A 22,760-nucleotide genomic window follows, 5' to 3' on the forward strand; every position below is an offset into this window, starting at 1 on the left:
TATCTTGGTCTGGATAAGACTTTGCTTGGGTCTGGATGTGCATTCTTTTTAGAAGACAGTATGTTATTTTCATCCACTGACAAAGTCTTAGTATTAATGATTTTGTCTTTGTGTGTTTGTCTGTACTGTTAGCAAAATATTTTAAAAATCAGTGAATTATTTTTAATAAATTCTTCATGAACTGCTACAGTAAAGTGATTTCAGCAAACACAAAAAAAAAAAACGAATCAATTTTACACATATTAAGCTAAAGTTAGGTGTGGTAGTAGCTGAGTACTAATTTATAACACGAAATATGTGTTTTAAACTTTAGCAATAACTGCTGGAATCAACTTTCTCTGTTTGTTAGTGAAATATTTCAACAACCACTGAAAGGATTTTAATAAAACCTTCAGAAAGTAATCATTAAATGAGCATCTACACCTGGTTAACATTTGAAGTCTTTTCTATTTAAGATTGGCTGCCACAGCCACCTGACCTTACAAAAGCATACTCCCCATTTCATACTTTGAGCACATGTTGTGGAAAATATTTGCTTAAAACTTTGGTATTGAGTGTTGGAGTTAACCTTGTTTGTTGTTTAGCAAATATTCTGTGAACTACCAGACACATTTTAATGAACCTCTCAAAAAACTAATTACTGACTGCACATCTACAACTTATGGCGTCAACCCAATCCAAGATGGTAGCCACGGCTAATTGGCATTAGACTTTAGAATAGGGCTATACCTCAGTCAGTTTAACAGATATTGAGTTAAAATCTGGTGTGATAGTGGCTGGCAGCCATTCACAGCACACTCCAAGCAGTTAAAATGCATGCACGATATCCCAATATCATGCGAAATTGAACATAATGCTGTTTTTTAAGGATTGACCAAAATGGCTGTAACTCCAGCATTTCTCAACATAAAATAATCTCAGTCTGAAAGTCTGGCATAAAAAACAGTGGGTGATATACATTCCTTAACACCTAACACTGGGCCTTTAATTTGAAAATGTTTCTTCATTGGTATCAGATAGAATGCATAAATAGCTGTAAGAAAAACACCTTAGTTTAAATAGAACAACGACTTATGGCCTTTCATAGCCTCTGATTAGTTAACAGGGTTACCCCATTGCACATTGACAGATTATCAGATAGCTAATGACAACAACAGCTCTATTCAATGCATCCATCCATCCATCCATTTTCATTACCTGCTTCTCCTTTCTGGGTTGTGGGGAGCTGGTGTCTATCTCCAGCAGTCACTGCGAGAGGTGGGAGACACTCTGGACAGGTCTCTAGTCCATCACAGAGACACGTAGAGACAAATGAGACAAACTCTCGCTCACTTTGCAGTTACCAATGAACCTAACATGCATGTCTGTGGGAGAAAAATATTAACCTGACTACTTTCTACTTTCTATTTGTAGGAAGAAAATGTGTAAAACTGAAATTGACCGAAGCTATCCTCATCATCCTAAACATCCAAATTCCCAAAAAGTCGGAATGTTATATAAAAAATAAAAAATAAAATAAATAAATAAATAAATCACAATTGAACATAGTAAGCATATGAAATGCTTAAACAAGGAAAGTGGACCATTTTTTGGAAAAAACAAGGCAATTTTGAATTTGATGGCAGCAAAGCATCTCAAAGAAGTTGTGCCAGAAACCTGTTTATCACTGAATGGCATCAGATATTCTAAAACCTGTATACACATTTCTGTATTGATAATGCCTTTCCAGACTTGTAAGCTGCCTGTGTCATAGACACCAGTACACCCCCATACAATCAGAGAGGCATACTTCTAAACTGTGAACTGATAACATGCTGGATGGTCCCTCTTATATTTAATACAGAGGAAGTGGCATTCATGATTTCCAGAATTTCAATTAATTTACTACTTTGTCCCAATCCATTTTAAATTAACTTTGCCCCAGAGAAGACAGCTGCATTTCTGGATGGTGTTCACGTCTGGCTTCTTCTTTGCATGATAGACCTAAACCAGCATTTGAGGAAGGCACAGTGAATTGTGTTTACCAACAGTGTTGTGTGTAAGTGTTCCTGAGTCCATGCTGTGATGTCCAGAACAGAATAAGACCTGTTTTAATACAGTGGCCTCTGAGGTCCTGAAGATCATGGGCATCTAATATTTACAGCTAGCTGTGTCCTTTGAGCTCAGAGATATCTTCAGATTCTTGAAATATTTTAATGATATTATGAATTGTAGATAATGGGATATTCAAAGTCTTCCCAATTTCCATGGAGGAACATTCTTCAGGAATTGTTCCAGACAGGTTTTACAGACTGGTGAACCTCTGCCCATCTTTATTTCTGAGAGATTCAGCATCTCTAAAATGCTTCTTTTTATACTCAGTCTTTTTACTGACCTATTGCAAAATAATCTATTTCATCGAAAAATGTTCCTCCAGCTTAAGCTAATATTACTAATTGTACTATATATTTTTACAGTCTTTTGTTGCCTCTATCCCAAGTTTTTTGAGATGTTTTGCTGCCATTTTAGAGGTGTATTGGTTAATTCATGGTTTGGGATGTTATGCTACAACAAAATAAAGAAAAGCTACCTTTTTTTCTTTTTTTTTACAAGCAGTAACATAAGCAGAAACAGAAAAGCAAAGATAAAAAGACTGCTATCTTAGACCCTTTCTTCTTTGTAAGGAGGCTCTAAGGTAGCAAGCTGATTTGATTTAAACAGGCCATTTTTTTGCTTCTGTATGTTATTCTGAACCAGCTATGCTTTGTTTGATGTAGAGTGTTTAGCTTCTTTTCTGTTGTGGCAAAATGGAGTTAAATAAAACGTGTGTTGCTCTGGGAGCAGTGATCACCTGTGACTGATGTAATTGTTGTTAGTTCACTGTACCCCTTTAAAACGTTATCACCATACAAATACATGTACACCCCTTTTGAATTCTGTTTTTATTTACATTATACACAACCCAACTTTTTCATAACTGGATTTGTAACATGTGACAAAGGCATTTCAACAAAAACAATCTGACTTTGGATTTATTATGTATTATTATGAATATACATAGAAGTCAGTGCATAAATGTAAAAAAAAGAATAAAACTAAATACTTTTGTTACATTCTGGTCTTTAATGGGAGTTTAATGTTATTTCTGTCACTGAAATAGGTCAGTAAAATAAATTTATGTTCTGCAGCTGTCACAGTATAATTGGCTTTTCATTATGCTGCCTGTACTGTTAAATTGCACTTCATAAACAACTGTGTTCTTATTGGAAACTGTCATATTAAGCTCCAGAAGAAGTGAAAGGAGAAGTCGGGGTTATTTCTCTTACACAAGCGTGCGATTAAAATGTGCCATTTCTACTGGCTTAAACAGGCAGTGGTCGGCCCATGAGAAGGAACTGTTTATGCCCTGCACTTCATTAATAATGGTTGTAAATTTAATCAGTTTACTTTTTTCCACTTCAGTTCATCAGTACTAAACTAAAAAAGTTCTAGCATTTCTTGAGGGAATGCATATCGCCTGTCGCTTTTCATGCCAGAGTTTTTAAAGTAAAATCATCTTATGTTGAGAAATGATGGAACTGGAGCCATTTTGGTTAAACTTTGAAAAATGCATTATGTGCAATATCACACAGTATCACAAGATCTGTTAGTACTTAGAGTATGACTGAGTAAAAGCTATTTTTGTGAATGAAAGATGGCAGGTGGTCTTTAATTTTATTTTATTTTAAATACCTGTGGCACTGAATATGAATTCTTTACTTATTTATGTTTATTTATTTATTAAATTATGCATTTTTACTGCCATGTAATTCCATATTGACACCATGTTTAGTTTTGGTTTTGAGCTTGAGAGGGGAAAACATCCAAATGCAGTGAGCTGCAGCCGTGTGTGAGAGGATCAAACAGCAGAGGAAAAGAAAGTAAAGCTTCTGTAATCAAAAGTCTTAATTTATTACTTAGCTGTAGAAAGTGCAATTGGTATGGACATTGAGAGAAAGTGTCCCGAGGCAAACCAACCAAGTCCAGAACTATGTACTGCATTGATACAAATGCCTCTGAATCACAATAAATCAAGTTGGACAATAGGGCCACAATGGCCCCTAGATTAGCGTCCATTACTTGGATGCATTAGTGCCTTGTGCCTGTATTAAGAGTCCTCATTTAACACCGTTCAAGAGGCGGACCAGAAATCTCCAAGTTTCTAAATTGGAATTTCATTCCCCCAGGTACTTCTCCTCATATGAGAAAAGTTGGAATGCATTTGATCTGTCCTAATTTCAATTAATTAGTGACAATGGTTGCTCGGGGAGTCCCACAGGGCAGAGGGAAAAATGGGCTGAAGGGAAGTGAGCGTCAGAAAAGTGATGGGAGAAGTGGCATCAATAAACTGTTAGAGACTCATTAGCGGGCTAAATGGCTCTCCCAAAGTCACGACACTTTAACACGGGACCTGGTGCCTAATTATTGGCCACAGTATCCATTACACTGCTCCCCTCCCCTCCCCTTCTTTTTACACCACCCATCTCAACCACAGTGGAATCAGTCTATTAATGATTGCTCTACAGAGCGAGATTAGAGGACTATTGTAGTCAGGGTGAGTGTGAGAGCTGGCACCAACAGAAAGAAGGGGAAGGACAAGTTGTTGTCTCTCTTGATTAAAGCTTTCAGATATGTAACAGAACCTGGAATATCTCCCTGAGTTAAATTTTGGAACCCTTTTAGGCTCATCTGTCATCCAACATGACAAACATAAATAACTAAGCAATGATGTCAATGTTTGCTGAAAATATTTAATGTTAATGGATTTGCCCAAACTATTTTATGCAATGTAATCACCTCAGAGTTTAACATTTTGGAAACATGTAAAACGTATTGTTTTCTTATGATAGAATATTGGGGCCATTCAGAAGAAAAAAAAGTTTCTGACTTTTGAGAATAAAGTGGAAAGTTTAAAGTTGGAATATTTCTTCCCAAATACAATCCAAAAGTTAAAGCTTCAGGAAGCAAACCCCATTATACTCCTAAACCTGGCATTTGTTCTGTTTTTTTTCATTTGTTTGTTTGTTTTTGTAGCAGGGCCTTCTAGTAGCACTTTTACTCCAACATGCTGACATCATCACTCCTGCCAACAACAAAATTCAAAGAATCTCTTTCAATCTTTCACAATAAGAGTCTCAAACACATAAACTGAGTTTTTACTTCAAAATGTTCTCCACATTCCTGGTGGTCTAGGCTGCAGTATGAGTTTTACTGAATAATAATTAAAAAAATGCCTTGTGGTACTGTTTTGTAGTTTAATCAGTAACATTGCTTCCACAATGCTCAGCTAAAATAATAATAAAATCTTAAAACACTGTTTTGTCTATTTTTTCTCAACATTGCAACATTTTTCTGGAAATAAAATTCAGTCTTTATCTCAACATATCAACTTTAATCTTGAAATTCCAAAAGAACCTTCCTCAGATACTGTTTTCTTTTAAGTGGTTCTAATACTCAGTCATATTTTCTTCTCAATTTTAATCAGAGCAATGAAAAAAAACATACAAATTTCCTTTCTGTAAATTAGAAAAGGCTAACTTTCTTCAGTTTTATCTTTGCTTTGTAAGTCTGAACATTAATGTCATGCTATGTCATTTCATTTAAACAACTATTGCTTGCCTGTAGAGCAGTAATTTTCAACTGGTGGTTTTGGTCAGTGATCAGATTTCAGTGGGTCATGGCCCTTTGCCTGGGCAAAAAAAACAGGTTAAGAAAAAAAAAATCCATGTTCGGATCATGTCAGTTTTATGAGCAATGCTTGAGTAAGTTACTGAATAAATTTAATAAGATATTGGTATATTTTATCATATGTAAATGGAGCTAAAACTAAATAGAATGCAGCAAATTGTCCGTAAAAGGGAATAGTTCCCTCTTTAGCATCACACTTGCTAGTTGTACTGGTTTGTTACTTCAATATTCTATTTTATTACTTTAGGTTCAAACTGTGCCATCTTTTCATTTAATAAATTAGAGAAGTTGAACATTTTCCTGTATTTGGGTCACAACTTTCTGATAAGGGTTAATGGTGGGTCATGCCAGACCAGTTGAGAGCCACTGAGCCTGTGCATCTTACATCAGAGATTCACAAGATTTTTGTTTGACCTTCATGTTGTCCGTTGAGCTTCATTTGTTAGTTTATTATAATGTTTTATGATTCCTGTTAAGAGTGGGACATTCCCCCCAACCTAAAATGAGTAATATAGGCTGTAAAATTATTAGGACAACAAACCAAATCTGTCATTCTGTTGTTCTGAAAAATATTAAAGAAAACTGTGAGCTAGGTACATCACTACTACCAATGGTTTAGTGAAGTCATCAGTCATGGCCCTGCTGGAGTACCAAGAAAACAATAAAACTTGACTTTCTGAAGGAAGTTAAATACTAGAAAAGTTTCTGGCGTGGTCTCAAGCTCTCAGCCATCTGTCCTCGCCACCTCCTGTGGGCTTCCATGTAGGGCACGCCCTCCTGTCACCTGGGTTCCCGTTTTGATATAGGATTGCCTTTTAACGTGGGTCACCTCACTGCCTGAATCAGACTTTAGTCTGGTCTTGGCTACCCACCAAACACCTCGCCATGTGTCCCTGACTGCCACCATCCTAAAAGGTTTGATAACATGCCATGTTTGGTGTGAGGCACAGGGTACCAGTGACTAACAGTCAGTGTCTAAACTTTGGAACTTAATCTCTAGTGTGGTGTGATGGTTCCTCAAGGCATTTTCTCTTATAAAAAAAAATAAACATGGCCAACTACAGTATGAGTATAATATGCTAAATGCACACACTAGTCTTGTTGAGGTCACTGCACAGGTTTGATAGCAATGTTTTTTCAATAATTCTTCTCAATCAATGTTGAAAAGAACCCCAGGCTTTTAACATCCAGGGGTGCTGATAGTAAGAGTTTGTGGTATATGAATAAATGTAAATGTTTTTTATGAGTAATTTATAAAGTTTAGAAAGGCATTAATGAAACAAATTAGCTTCTTGAAGCTCCAGCATTGATCTTTTTTTCCTCTCTCTCTGATGATCTCTGTGGTACAGAACAGGGTTTCATACAGTCACATTAAATAGATTCTAATGTAAAATATTTTTAAGAATCAATAGCTCTTATGTTTGCTTAGTGAGCTCATCAGTCTTCACAAAGTAAATACAGTGTACACCTCAGCTGAGAGAGTAAACTGAAGGGGGAGATGGGCTCTGAGCATACAGTTCATTGCTCAGTTGGAGTGTGTAAAGGCAAGAAGAGGAGAGAGTTAAAAAGGGCTGTGTAGAATCATTTTTGTAATTGCTAATATCAATTAGCTGCAGTGGCTATTCTAATTTGGGGTGACTCCAAAAGTTAATCTGTTGTATGATTTTTCCAATGAACAATTTATGAGAGTTTCAATATCTGTGTATCACTTCATGAAAGGTAGCATGGTGAGGCCTTGGTTAGAGTTGTCGACTCCCAGTGAGAAGGTCACAGGGTCGCCTCCTGGCCTGGGGCCTTTTCTGGGTGGAGTTGCATGTTCTCCCCATAAAGGCATGGTTTTGCTTAGAGTTTGCTGGCTTCCTCCCACAGACCCAAAACATACAAGTTAGGTTAATTGATAACACTAAATTCAACCTAGGTATGAGTGAGAGGTGCACCAGGACCTCAGAAAGCAGAAGGGGGTAAAGAAAATGGATGGATAGTTCATGAATAATTTGCTAACTGACATACAGGGTTGATGCTAGCAGTTGTTGGCTATGTTTTAAGTACAAATATTAATTAATGTGTGGTGCTCCAAGTACGTGCTGGGGCTGACACTCAGCTACTGTCTTACCAAAATTGACTGATTTCTAGTAATTTTTGTGTTTCAGAATGTCAATAGGCTGGGCGGCCATCTACATTGAGTGACTCCAAAAGTTAATCAGTTGTAGATGTACAGCCAATGATTTTTTTTTTTCTGAAAGTTTTAAAAAAAATAAATTTGTTTGTTCATAAGATATTTTGCTAAGACTCCAGTTTTAAAAAAAGATTTTGCTTAATCAGTTAACACACAGAGTGCCTGTTAGAAATGAGTCTCAGCTACTACCACACTAAATTTGAGCTCACTATTTGTACAATTGGCTAGGTTGTAGCCATGTTTGTATTTGTTAAGGTTAATTAGATATGGTGGCCATTTCAAATGGGATTGATTACTAAAGTTAATCAGTTGTACTGAAGATGTTCATCCAATTATTATGTTCTGAAAGTTTTATCCAAATTCATCCATTGATTCTTGACATATTTACGAATGGTACAGACAAACACACACAAAGGCAAAGGCATTATTGCCTGATGGAAGCCAATAATTACACAGAACAATTAAAAATCCAAATCTGAAAAAGCTTGATCACAAAAATGTCAACAGGTGATGAAACAAAGAGAAGAAGAAGTCAGAGAGGAACAGGCTTTAAAATCAGACAATATCTATAGTAAAGGGGTCACACAAAGATGGTGGTGGTGAAGGAGGGTGGGGGGTAACTGAACTCATCTTGTGTCCTTTCTCATGCTCTCTGAATGGGGTCCTAATTGACTATGCTGTGTGAATAGGCAGCTGGCTGAGGAGCACCTGCACAAAAGAGCCCACAGTGAGACAGTGCTGAAGATGCTTTACCACTGCTACCCGCAGACTTAAAAGAAAAATAAATTAAAAAAAAAAGAAGTCTGACAAGAAAATAAAAGAAAGAAAGCAATGGGATGAGTTTAGGGGCTGGGGGGTATGTTGGCCATGTAACAACAGAGTGAAGTGGAGAGAAAATCGACAAAACAGAAAGAGAGAGGAAAAGAGATAGAACAAGCAGATGAAAAAAGAAGGTAATCACAGAAGATTATCTTCTTGTGATGGAGGCAAAGCTGCAAAAATAAGTAGGCTATCCTGAGAAGACGATCCCAAACCAGTCAATAAAGCCTGTGTCTGGATCCCTGATGTGGGTGGATGAGATGGGGTGTGGTGATGCTTGAGTGGCAGTTACGGCAGTAAAGGGACCAAAAGTGGTCCTTATAATGTAGGTGCTGTAGCACTTCAGGGGGTAGGGGTGGAGTGGGAGGGCTGTGGATTCATATTCCACTGCACATGTTCCAATTCCCACCAAAGCACACAAGAAATTGGTGCTAGACAGCACACATCCAGCAAATGTTTATTTTGTGCTTCTCTACAAGTACACAACTTCACCAAAAAGACGCCAGCGCATATTGTTTGATGCGACACATCCACAGACATTTAATGATATTATCAAAGGAAAATGTGCTTGCTTGGCATTGATTTACAATAGCTTGAAACTAATTCAGGTTTAAGTTATTTACATTTATCAACCCTCATATTGACAAAATGAAACAATCAAAAGTCCAGTATGTTTATGAAATAGATCTGTGAGTTTCTAAGTAAATTAAAAGTCAAATGACCACCACTGCTAGGGGCAAAACAATTAAAGGATTTTCCCCTAATGGAATATTATTTATATCACCAATTCAGAATATGTATAGTATCTTAAAAATGTATTCACCCCCTTAGATATTTTATACTTTTATTGTCATAAATCAAATGTGGTCAATATTATTTTTTTTTACAAAAAAAATAATAAAAAAATAATAAATATTTATATAAAACATCCATCTCGCACTATTTGTTCCACATGGGCAGTTCCACTTTCACTTCCAGCTCAGGTCCTCTACCAGAGACCTGGTAGCTTGAGGGTTCTACGCAATATCTTAGCTGCGCTCTTCTGGACAGAGATCTTCTGGATAGATCAACAGATCCCAGGAAAAACCTGGGATCTGTTGATCTATCCAGATCCAGATAAGGCATTGACTTCCCACAACTTCTCTATTTCCTCTTTCAGCCCTTGGTATTTTTCAAGCTTTTTGTGCTCCTTCTTCCTGATGTTACAGTCGCTTGGGACTGCTACATCTATCACCACTGCTTTCTTCTGTATCTTATCTATCACCACGATGTCTGGTTGGTTAGCCATCACCTGTTTGTCAGTCTGGATCTGGAAGTCTGACAGTATCGTAGCCCTGCCATTCTCTAACACCTTAGCTGGAGTCTCCCACTTTGACTTTGGGACTTCCAGTCCATACTCAGTACAAATGTTCCTGCACACTATTCCAACCACTTGGTTATGGAATTCCATGTATGCTTTGACTGCCTGAATCTTACATCCTGATATTATGTGCTCTGCTGTCTCAGGGACATCTTTTTGCAGCCTGTATCTTAGGCCCTGCCTTGTATGATAGACCCCAGCCTCTATTGCTGTTGTGCTACCATGATTAGTGCCTCTGTTCAGTTATATATATATATATACTGCCTGGCCAAAAAAAAAAAGTTGCCACCTATGAGTGTAAATGTCGGTGATGTTGATGGAAATCTCAGCTAATGCTTGGGGTCCAAGATCTGCCAATGTGGAACCCAAGATGATTGCTCCTCAGGGTCATAACAATCCCAGTCCACAAGACGCCATCATGCATTGTCCACAGGATGCTGCTTTACCAGTCTCAAGATGAAAAACAGCTGAAGAGGCTGAGCACAGAGGGCTAGAGATGACAGGTCTGAACAGAGATACATAAACATTAGGGAAAATCCAGAGAGGATGGGATAAGGTGTACAATACAAAGAATGATAACTTCTTCAGTTGTATAAAACTGTATTCACACCTGATAGTCCGGTAGACTCAGTTCTATTGGGGACCAAAATTGCAACATTTGTTCCATTTTTACCTGGTGTGGTTCGCATTCTGTGGTGGCGCTGCACCAAGAACTACTGAAGGAAATGACTTGAAAACCTCTGAAGAAGACACTGAGCGCAACTTCCTTCTTCTAGAAAAGTAAACAAAAATGTGGCGTCAAATTTTAGCAATTTTAGGATTTCTGTTTTGTCTGTGGTACATGTGCCAAACCAACCATGAGCCATTTCTCCTGCTAATGGTAGAAACCCACATTTGTTTTGGTTGTACTTACCCAGAAGGCCCTGTACTATAGTCTGCTTCCTGCTTTTGGAGCGGTCCGCTGTCCACTTGAATTCACATATGCATTTGAACTGCGCCAGAGTTTACTTCAATCAAACCAAAACCTAGGTTTTTAGGCGGATCAGAGTTTGTTGTTTTGCTCTGCGTCAGAATTTGATTGCACATTCACATCTCCCCAAACGAATCAGTTTTTCTAGGCAAACAAACTAAAATTTGATTAAAGTGGACTAAACAGTGCTGGTCACCTTAAGGTCAACTGAAAGCCCCTCTTCATGGCTTCTCTAAATTCTTCTCAGGTCCAACGTTTTGCATCTGCAACCACAGAAGCTGCAGTCCTTCTGGCCATCCTTTACCTATCTGGGACCTTCAGGGGTCATCTGGGACAGCGAAGCTCGAAAGGCCACTCTTTTCAGCTTGGTGCCTTCCATCACTGCTGGTTTCAACCACCCACTATTTATTTATTCATTAAATCATTTATTCAGCTAAACAGTTACTGTACTTTAAGGAACTTTAACACTGGTTTCATGTCTCAGGCCTAATTGTTCAAATAGGAGGTAGTCTATAACTCACTATTTTTAACCTCCTAATACAATCTTTTCAGCAATATTATCTTTGCAGAGTGAGGTTCAACTGGCAGCTTAATAATTAAAGCTGCAAGTGTGCTTGAGCATGAGCTTATAGTGTCTATTTCACTTTTGAGTGCAAAAAAGTAAAACCTGCATTTCAGCTACCTTTTTCATCATTGTAACATAATACATGTGTCATTTGTGGGAAAATGATGCATTTTGGATGAGACAGGTAATGGGGGAAATAGCATCCGATATGACCTCCATTTTACAGGATGGTCACAGCTATAATGGAAACTCCAGGAGGTAAGGAGGTTGACGGATACAACCCTAGGATACTAATGTATGCACACATACACAGCAATTTGAGACATCTACATCCCTTAACACAAATATACACAATTCAAAATATTTCAAAACATGTTAGGAAAAAAAAAGAAATAAAATACAAATTCTAAGTCATGACTGTGTTGGTTCCCCTTCAAAATAAAAGTTTCAAAACATAAATGTTGTTTTTTTTTATTACCATCCACTGTGAGCTTTAAAGGTCACCACTATTCACAAACGGGTCTTTTGATGGGTATTAAAAACCTAGCATGTGTTGAAGGAATACATATCACCCAATGCCTTTAATGCCAGAGTTTTAGGCTTAAATCATCTTATGATGAGAAGAGACAGAGTTGCAGTGGGTTTGGTCAAACCTCACAAATGATCTTATGCCCAGTCACCTGCAATATTATGAAATCTTGCAGGATGTGTTTGCACTTAAAGAATATGGTGCGGATGACAATGAGCTCTTATCAGATAAAGTTAGAAAACATTTAGATTATATTAGACTTTTATTGATGTCTTGGGAAGACTCCTTCTGGGAAATTAAATAATTTTTTAAAATTTCAAAATATTTTTGTTTTGGAAAATGTTGAGTAGCTGTGGTGGTCATCATGAAATGGATTGTCTACAAATGTTAATGAGTTGTAGATGTACAATGAATAATTATTTCTTGAATGTTTCATTAAAATGTGTCCAATCATTAAATATTTTGCTAACAGAAATACTTTGTTGTCTCTAATAGTTAATGTCAAAGTTTATAAGCAAGGATGTATGAATTGGGTATGTGTCATGAATGTTGGTATTTTTGGAGTTTTTGTTATTTGTCTGGTATTTCTTGTGTTGGTCTAGTTGTCTTTTGGGTTTCTTGTCACTATTCATCTTCCCAGTAATTTTCTGGTCACGCCTGCCACGCCCACCTCACCTGCTCCTTGTCATGACCACAGCTGCAACCAATTTTCATCTCTCCCTCTGTCTTTAAACGACGGTCTCTGTTCTTTATTTTTCACTGGGTCATTCCTTTTGTTTTGTGATAGTTGTTGTCTTCCTCGTTCCATGCCTTGCCTTGTCTTGCCTTGCTTCGCAATCGTTTCTGGATTTTTGTTTGTATTTTTGCTGCCACGCCAGCCTTTTGGTTTTGTTATATTTTACTTTCATAAATTAGTTTTATTTTAAAACATGAGTCTGCGCTCTGGGCCTGCCTCCGCCTACCCGCCTACTGACATGTATGACTGTCAGCAACTACTTTTTTTTTTTTTGATGATTACTTTCTAAAAGTTTCATGGCTTGTGGATGAGAGATATAGGCTAATGAACACACACACACAGATGCGAGAAAACATTGTCTGCCTTCCATGTATGGTCTTAGGGGAGCTGGTGCTTTTCTGCAGCAGTCATTGTGTGAGAAGCAGGGTACACCCTGGACTGGTTGCAAGTCTATCACAGAGCACCTTCCATTATAAACAATCACAATTTAAAATTGTTTATTAAAGGTGTTTGATTGTGCTTCTCTTTTGATGATCATAAGGTGTATGTTCAGTTTATTTATATAGCATCATATCAAGGCACTATGCAATGAAGTAACACGTCCAAATCAAAAAGCCAATAAATACGTGATAAATGCCTTCAGATAAACCATCTGCTTTCCCCACAAACTGTTATAAGAACTCAACATTATCCATCTCAACAATGCTATCCTCTCGCTGTAACCATCAAGCATCTGTAAACGTCATATGTGCTCTTCCTGCTGCTACAGGCAGCATAGCAGGATACCTGCACTTACAACCAAACAGATGTCTATAACTCTGTCTGTGTGTGTGTGTGAGAGTGAGAGCGAGCGAGAGAGAGAGAGAGAATGTGTGTGCTTGTGTGCAGACAGCACAGAATCAATGCATCTTTCTCTGTGTTCAAATCTGTAAACTGGTGTGTGAATCACTTGTCATTGTGGACGATGCTAACCCTTCTTCAGCATTTTCTGCCATCTGGATTATTGATCTTTTGTTATCATAAAAAAGAAAAAGACTCAAAATGTGTCATTACTGACCTCTTCTTACACACCCCTATTTAATTTTGACCGTTTTTATCACCCACTGCTGAACGCAAAAGTGGAGTGATAATGTGTTCGCCAGTGTCTCTGTGCATGTGTGTTTGTTTAACTGTACTGTGAGCAAAATATATCATGAATCACTGAATAGATTTAATAAAACTTTCAGAAAGTCATTGGATGAACAACTGTTTAACTTTTAGAGTCAATACAATTCAAGATGGCTGCTACAGTCAACTAATCTTAGAAAACAATATTATAACTCAGCCAATTTTACAGATATTGAACTAAAGTTCTGTATGCTTATAGCAAAGAATTTTCTCCCAGCACATAATTTGAGCACAACACATTGTGTAACATCTTTGCTTAAAACTTCCGCACTAACTTCTGGAGTCAACCCTTGTCTGTTAGCTAAATTTCTCATGAGCCACTGAATGGATTAAATTTCAACTTTCACAAAGTAATTATTGGATGTACATATACAACTGAATAACTTGTCGGTCAACCCATTTCAAGATTGCCACCACAGCCATGCAAAATTAGCCTACACGAAAATGGTTTACTCTGTGAATTTTGCATTGTAAGCTAATTTTATGTTAAAATGTTTGATCAAATCAAATAAACTTTATTGAGGGGAGACTGTGGGGATATTTGTCTTTAGCTACAAACTTCTACCATGCAAAGACAATAGATTTGCCATTTTGAAAACAATGAATTGGACAAATTATTAATTTAAATCCACACTGATGGCTAAAATATTCAATGTGAAAAGGATAAAAAAAGAGATCAAAATATTTTGTGTGTGCCAGAGAGAACTGTTCTAAAATTGTATAAAGCAAATGTTTGAGTCTGGTTTATTTTATAGACTTTAAAGTCCTGACCCAAAATTTGTCTATTACTTTGACTAATAACTTTTCATACTATTATCCCCCTGTGGTTCAGGTTGAAACTGGTCATTTTTGGACTGGTTTTGAATTTACATTCATATTTCACCTTAAAAACTATTTAACATGTCATGTTTGGTATCATGTTACAAATCTGGCAAACAAATTTATATACACTATTTACATTAAGATGTAGGCATTGTCTAAGGCTTTTTCTGAGGTGTCTTAATAAAATACCATGATTTATTTGTACCACTCAGAAAATCAGTTTATGTCCAAAACAGTGCAGAAAGGCACATCACAAGCCTGACACTTCAATTCCTTTGTTGTGGTCTTGTGTAAAATTTGTCCATGTAAATGTGGTACCCAGTGCCAAGACAGGCTGACTGAATTAGGCTCATGACTATATCATGAGACAGTCCATGTTCAGAATGAGTAAATGTCCTCCCAGTGTAGATCCCTAACCTGACGGTGTAGCCACTGCTGGATTCAGCCAACACAAAAATTTAAATCCACCATTTTTGAAGCTTTCCTTTCATAGATTGGGTCATTCCAGTTTTTGCCCTGGTTGCCACCATCCTTTTATCTATTGTATTCCTGGTGTTCTTCGTGGCTGAGACCGTATCAGCATCCTCCTCTGTCTTCCAGGGCTCATGGTTGAGGTGTGGCAGAGAGATCTGGACCTGATGGGCATGCCGTTCCATCCTCTGTGCAGACATCTTAGTGGTACTCGATGTGTACATCTGAGCTGGAGGCTGCTCTTCCTTTTTCTTCTTCCCTGATATACAGGTAAGATCTATACAGTTGAAAACAAATGGTTAATATTGTTTACTGTTCCTATTTTAACTATCAGGGGATCAAACATGTACCAAGGTAGGTGCACATTACCTCTTCCTACTTCCATCTTACTCTGTCTGCATCATCATTCTCACTGTAAATCCTGCCACGAAAGGCTGCCAGTTGACAAGGATCATCAAAATATGTGACAAAGCCATAAGGTCACAAACGCTGAAATGTTGCTTCAGTACTGAGGTTCAGGTTTATATGCACCTTTCATTACAGTAGTTTGTTGCACTCTTTAACCTACCTGAAGCCCTCGTAACTGGAGAGATAAAGCAAAACCCTTGCAACTTAGGGTCAATTCGACCCAAAGGTCACAAAAAGGTTGTTTTCACCCTGCTAGTGTCTGACCAATAAACACCCAACACACACATCATGCAAACCTCAACGTTCTGGTAGTTACTTTTGATTTGCACATTTATTCCCATCATGTACATACAGACTGTTTTTGTGCACTTTTCTCTATCCTACTAGCATAGTTTTTGTGTGTTTGTGGCAGTGAGACTATTTAAAAGGAGGCAGTTAATGACTAAATGTACAACAGTGGAAAATTAAGAACCATCTAAAAGGAGTTATGCAGGGTGTCTTGGTGTGTCACACGGCTTGTGATAACAACAGGGCACTGATAAGATGGTGGTGAAGCTGTAGGCACAAACTTAGAGGGAAGCAGGGAACGGTCTGATAGTGAATATAGCACTGCAGATATCTGAAGTTCTTGTCACAGCACAGATGTGCCCTAAAAAAAAGAAGCGTTAAAATGAAATATTAATGTTAAATGTTAAAACCACATGTATTAAATTAATTGTTCTTCCATACTTCTGGTATATCTTTCCCAGATTGTATTAATCTTCTACTGTTAGGTAATGTATGAGTATTTTATTAATGAAAATAAAATAGCTAACAATACAAGCACAATGAATCATGTCATGGTCATGAACTGATACCATAACATCATATAATACATTTGGTGAGGACTGTGTGTCTTAAAACAACTTCAGTGAAAATAATCCCAAATAAACTTTTGGGTTTCTGATCAACTGAAAATCTGTCTCAATGAGAGAAAAGCTACTGTCTGCTCAAAAATATGGAATATGAAGGCACAGGAAGGTTTAAATACCAGAAAGAGAAAAACATTTTTATTAATGACAGAGAAGTCCTTGAAGGAATGCATATCATTTGCCAGCTTTCATAACAGTCTTAATTGCAAGATGCATTAAGGCTCAGAGTATTTGTTGAGGATGACTCTCAGCTACTACCACAGGGAAAGAGGCCCTGAAAATTCTGTTCTGATGCAGCTTGATTCCATTTCAGAGCAACCTATGGTTTCTAAAGGATATACTAGGGTCTTTTTTGAAGACTTTGATACAGCTTTTACTTCTATATAGTTTCATATTCTTCTGCAGAGTTTGGCTAATCTTAATGCTCACAAAAATACCTGAGTGTGTGGATCAACAATTTTCACTCCTCCTGCTCCCACAATTGGTTGTTTCCAGAAATCACCATGAGAAGGGTGAGGCTTTTGTTATTTCTTCCACTCACTCTCTTTTGATATTTTGTTTTATGTGTCTAACTAAACACAGTACTACTATAAACTGGTCTAATTAGAGAATCGATTGAGAATTGTCACTCTTCTTTGCTTGGTTTCAGTTCTCAGTCACCTACTGCACCAGAGGTCATGGTCTGCAGTATTTGGTGGACTGGAAAAGTTATGGTCAGGAAGAGTGCTCCTGGATCCCACACTTATTCATCCTTGACCCTGACCTCATCAGCACATTTTATAGAAACCATCCAGAAAATCGTCTTACCATCAGGGCTCCTGTTTTTCTCCTTATTGCAGTCTAAGAGCATCTGGCACAGCTGACTGCAATGAGTCATAATTAATCCGAATCATAATTACGGCTAAGATGAACCACTCTTCTACTTTAGATTGTGCATGATGATTGTTAATGTGACTGCCTCTTGAGTAATACTACGTGTTTCCTGAAAAAAAATCTAATGATAGAAAACTTACCTGTGTTTCTTCCTAGAATCATCTCTGTGTTTCAACTGAATTCTTGTCAAAACCTCTTTGAAAGAATTCCCTAGTGATCTCTTAAATCAACATTCTTTCTAAGAAAAGTAAGGAGTTGACAACTCAGCCTGTTACTCGCCTGCCTGTCTGCTCTCTCTCCTTATCCTGGAAATTCCACTCACCTTCCTGGATGCTAAAACTCCCAGGGATGCTTCTCACCTTCATGGACTCTGGAATCTTGACCCCTTCCTCAGAGAGCTGGAAAAGAAAGACTCAAGTAAGAACAAGAAATAAATCTACTGCCAAGATAAGTATATTGATAACTTACCTGAAGAGTTATAACACTTGTTCTGTTCTTTCTTGCAGATAGATACACGTTCACCTGGTTTTCAGTTGTTTTCAAAATAAAACATTGTTTACTTACCTCTGCTTCCTGTGGATCCTTTCAACTTGGTAATTTGAACACTGGGTTTATTAATTTTGTAAATTATGACACAAATTTTCTCTATATAACCAGTTTGCGCTTCTCAAGGACAAGTGTCACTAGATAGTCCCCTCAGCTAGAAGTGTGTTAAGGCTACAAAGAGACAAACAAGACAGATAATCATTCATCATTGTTTTCACTCAAACCTTGTGACAATTTAAAGTAACAGGAAACAAGAGTACCCACAGAAAACCCACATGTGCATGGGGAGAACATGCAAACTTCACACAGAAAGACCCCAGGTGGGGAGACCATCCTGCAACTTTCTTGCTGTGAGACCACTGCTTTGCCTTGCTGCAGTGATATAGTGATATTATAGATATTCAGCTAAAGTTTGGTGTGGTAGTAGTTGACAGTCATTCACAACACTTCCTCAAGCACTAATAGAACATGTGTGATCACACAAAACTGCACAGGGTTGCTCATATTGTTATTTTTGAGGTTTGGCTATAACTTGTTTATTGTTATTTCTCAGCAGATGATCTCAGTCTAAAACTGAACATGAAAGACAGCGGGCAATATGCATGCTAGGCCTCTATTTTTAACATCAGTTTTATATGTATCAAGAGCTGCCAGTTCTTAAGATGATTATGAGGGGGGTATTATAGGCCAGGATTATACATCATTGTGTAATGCTTGAAGATGATCATCTACCTGAGGCTTTTAATTGGCATTCAGGAGCTTATCACTACCTACTGTTTTGTTTGAGAAGAGAAAATAAAAGTGTGATGTTTTATGTTTTAAGGCTTTATGAAAACTAAACACCTAACAGATATTTTCACAGGCACACAACTCACATTTATTTCAGTAAAAAAAAAAGCTGCTGCATATTATTCTGCAATATTTACTTCATCCATTTTCTTTACTCTCTTGTCCTTTCTGGGAGCTGGTGCCTATCTCCAGCGATCATTGTGCAAAAGGCGAGGTACACCCATAAGCATAAATCCCGGGGGGTTCGGGGGGTCTGGACCTCCCCAGTTTTGGGGAAGTGTACATTTGTCCCCCCAAATAATTCAATGAAGGAAACTGTGTATTTAAACAATATAAATATAAAAAGGCAAAAAAGAGAGAAATCCGCCATTAATCTAAGAAAAACACAAAAGGAATTTTTGCCCCCCTCTTCCCTTTTGGCAAATGGTTTAGTCCAATGTGGAGAAGGAACAACAGCAGCGCCGGTAGCCAGTGTTGCAAGGTGTACGATAATTATCCTATTTGTACGATAATTTTGCCCTCTGTACGATGTACGATCAATAATCCCAAAAGAGGCCAAATATACAATAATTTGACCATTCCGTGAATGTGTGGTTGTAATCGGTTCTAATCAGCCTGGTGCAACTGCCTGTCAGGGTTTTTTTTTTGTGAACCCTGATTGGCTGGAATTTTCAGCCAATGTCACAGTCTCATCTATTCCTGCCACGCCTCTTGCCTCTAGTCATGCCACAGCTACGTAACTTTCCACTCTCCCAGTTTCAAGCCACGCCCCTGTTTCCATGCCCATGCAATTACCATCATCTGCTTCACCTGTTTTGTCCTGCATATATACTCACAGCTCCCAGTCCTTCACTGCCAGATTATTGAAAGCCTCACAGCCAGTAGATGTCCAGCGTACCTTCTAAGTCTTTGCCTGATCTCGACCCTTGCCTGTCCCACGACCCATGTCTCTTGCCTGCCCCTCTGCCTGGACCTGGACTTTCCCTCTCACCTCAGCCCCTTTCAGACAAGCCCTTCTGCTACTAGCTGTCAAGCTACGGAGGACTTACCTGGCCCGGTCCTGATCCAAGGCGGTCACACGAGTGCTCTGACCAAAGATTCAGGTCCTGAACCAGTTCCGTTTACAATAAAAACCTTAAAACTTTGTTTTGTCGTTGTGGTTCTGAATCCTGTCAAGTCCTGCCTTGTCAGCCAATCATGCTTTTATAAATGTGAGCTATGAGTGAAGTGTATGCGTTTGCCTCAGAACAACGGCCATGATTGGCTGAATAGCTTGCTGCGCCCACCCCATTAGTGAGGAAAAAAAAAAAAGAAAGAAAGAGGCAGAGCCAATCAGGAAGAAGAAGCGCTGAGTACCTGTCAGACACTATTGAACACTAAAGTAACTTTAGCGCATCAATAGACTTGTTATTTTGGTTATGATGGGTGTACGATAACTTCCCTCAAAATACGATAATTTTGTCTCTGGTATGATAATCCTACATTTCTGACCTGGCAACACTGCCGGTAAAAGACACAGGTTCTGGCTGAGCTGCTTGAGGTGGGAAGGGAACTTTGTGTCACTCACTGCTGCACAAAGTACTAACTTCCAGTAAGTAGCTACTTAAAAAATAGGTGTGAGACATTTTATTTGCTCCTACTTCTGAGTAGGATGAAACACATTAGCAAAGAGAATCAGACTCTAGTTTTTTCTTCTCATCACTTCGGGTAAGTCATGATAAACTAGCTATGAAGCTATTTTTTTTTTTACTTGGTATAACGCGGCTATCTTAATAGCTAATTTTAATTTACATGGTGTAAAACAGCAGTTTTGAAACCCACCTACATCCAGGTTAATTAGTTATCTCTTTATACACATCTTCCAGAATGTTATTTTGTTTGTAATATTTTTAATAAATGCCTAATTCATAAGAAAAGTCTCTGGCAGCCTTTGCAACAATCACAATTAAATACTGTTTGCATTACATTTCATTTGCTGACCCCCCCAAAATTGTTCTTAAGAAATTTTCTTGTTTATTGTCCCCCCCAATAATGAGATGGGATTTACGCCCCTGGGTACACCCTCAACATGTCACAAGAGCATCTTCTTCTTAAAGGTAATTTTAAAATTATTACATATACCAATTATAGGCTTAGCATTCCTTGACGGAATGCATATGGCCGCCACCTTTCATGTCAGAGTTTTAAACTGAATGATTTGCTTAAGTTTAAATGTATAGATATTTTAGTCAAAACTCTTAATTGATCTTATATATTGTATTGCAAGATGTGATGGAACTCACATTTATCTTCTTTTACCACATGAAATTTTGCTCAATATCTCCTAAACAAGTGGTGTCCAATCCTGGTCCTGGAGGGCCACTATCCTGCATGTTTTAGGTGTTCCTCTATTTTTCACACCTGATTTTAATGGCTGAGCGATTACCAGACTTCTGCAGAATTTGAAGACCTTCTGGGGATCAGGGAGACATCTAAAATGTGCAGGACAGTGACCAGGACCAGGATTGGACACCACTGACTTGACTGAATGAGTTAGATTTGGGTGTTGACTAATGTCAATTAGCTGTGTCAGCCATCTTGAATAGGGTTGGTAATGAGTTGTAGATGTATAGGCAGTGATTACTTCAGCTAAAAAAGCTGTGCAAGAAATATTTTGCTAACAAACAGTGTTGAGTTGAACAGCTAATGCCAAACATTTAGACAAAGATGTATTCAGCACTTACTTTGTTTTGGGGATAACTCTCAGGTACTACCAATTTAAAGTTTAATACAATATAGCTGTAAAACAGCCTAAGTCTGAGGTATTGCCATTTTTTGTTGGTTAATTTGATTAACTGTGGCGGCTATCTTGGTTTCAGATAAATCCAAAAGTCATTCAATTGTAGATGCACATGCAGTAAAAGCTTTCTGAGAGTTTCATTAAGATCTGTTAATTGATTTATCAGATATTTGCTAACTGACAGACAGGATTAACACCAACGGTTATTACCAATGTGAAAATATTGACACAATGTACAGTACTTAAAGTATTGGGGGATGATTCTCAGCAGCTACCACTTTAAATTTGAACTCAAAATCTGTAAAGCACATGTGTTCAACTCCATTTCTCTGGGGGCCGCTCTCCTGCATGTTTTAGATGTGTTCTGCTTTAAAACACCTAGTTTAAATAGATAACTTGTGGACATGCTTCTGGAGAACTTGATGATTTGGTGAGGAGGTAATTATAAACCATTTGAATCAGGTGTGTTGGAGCAGAAAATCCTAAAACGTCCCTCGAGGCCTGGAATTTGACACCCGTGCTGTAAGGTGTGACCTAATATCAATTGGCTGAGGCAGACATTTTGAATTAGGTTGACTCCAAAAGTTGTAGACTTACACCCAGTAACTGTTTTGTAAAAGTTTTATTAAAATATTATTATATTTTGCAAATACTACAAACAAGCAGAAAGACACACACAGACATAGGCAAAAACATTATTGCTCCACCATCACCTTCTGTGGAGGGTGATAAAAGTACCTATGTGTTTTTATGCTCATCAGGATCAAAGTGTAATTGGATGCTGTTATGAAACCAGCTCCATGTTGATACTGGCCTTTATTTTCCAGTGGGTGCAACAGAAACTGATCTGCAGGTTGGATGGGGAAGGTGGAGCAATAATGCTTTTGCCATGGCTGTTGCATGTTTATGTATGTCCATTTGTCTGAACCCTTAGGTAGGTAGGTAGGTAGGTACATTTATTTATATAGCACTTTTCAGCACGAGGCGACTCCAAGTGCTTTACAACACAGAACAAAATTACAGACAGAGTTACAGAAACAAAATTACAGACAGGTACAAGATACAATGATCTAAGCATGAACTAAACTAAGCTAAAACTAAAACTAACGGTACTGAACTATCTAAAAGTACCC

This window comes from Kryptolebias marmoratus, linkage group LG2 (genome assembly GCF_001649575.2).
Source record: "Kryptolebias marmoratus isolate JLee-2015 linkage group LG2, ASM164957v2, whole genome shotgun sequence".
NCBI lineage: Eukaryota > Metazoa > Chordata > Actinopteri > Cyprinodontiformes > Rivulidae > Kryptolebias > Kryptolebias marmoratus.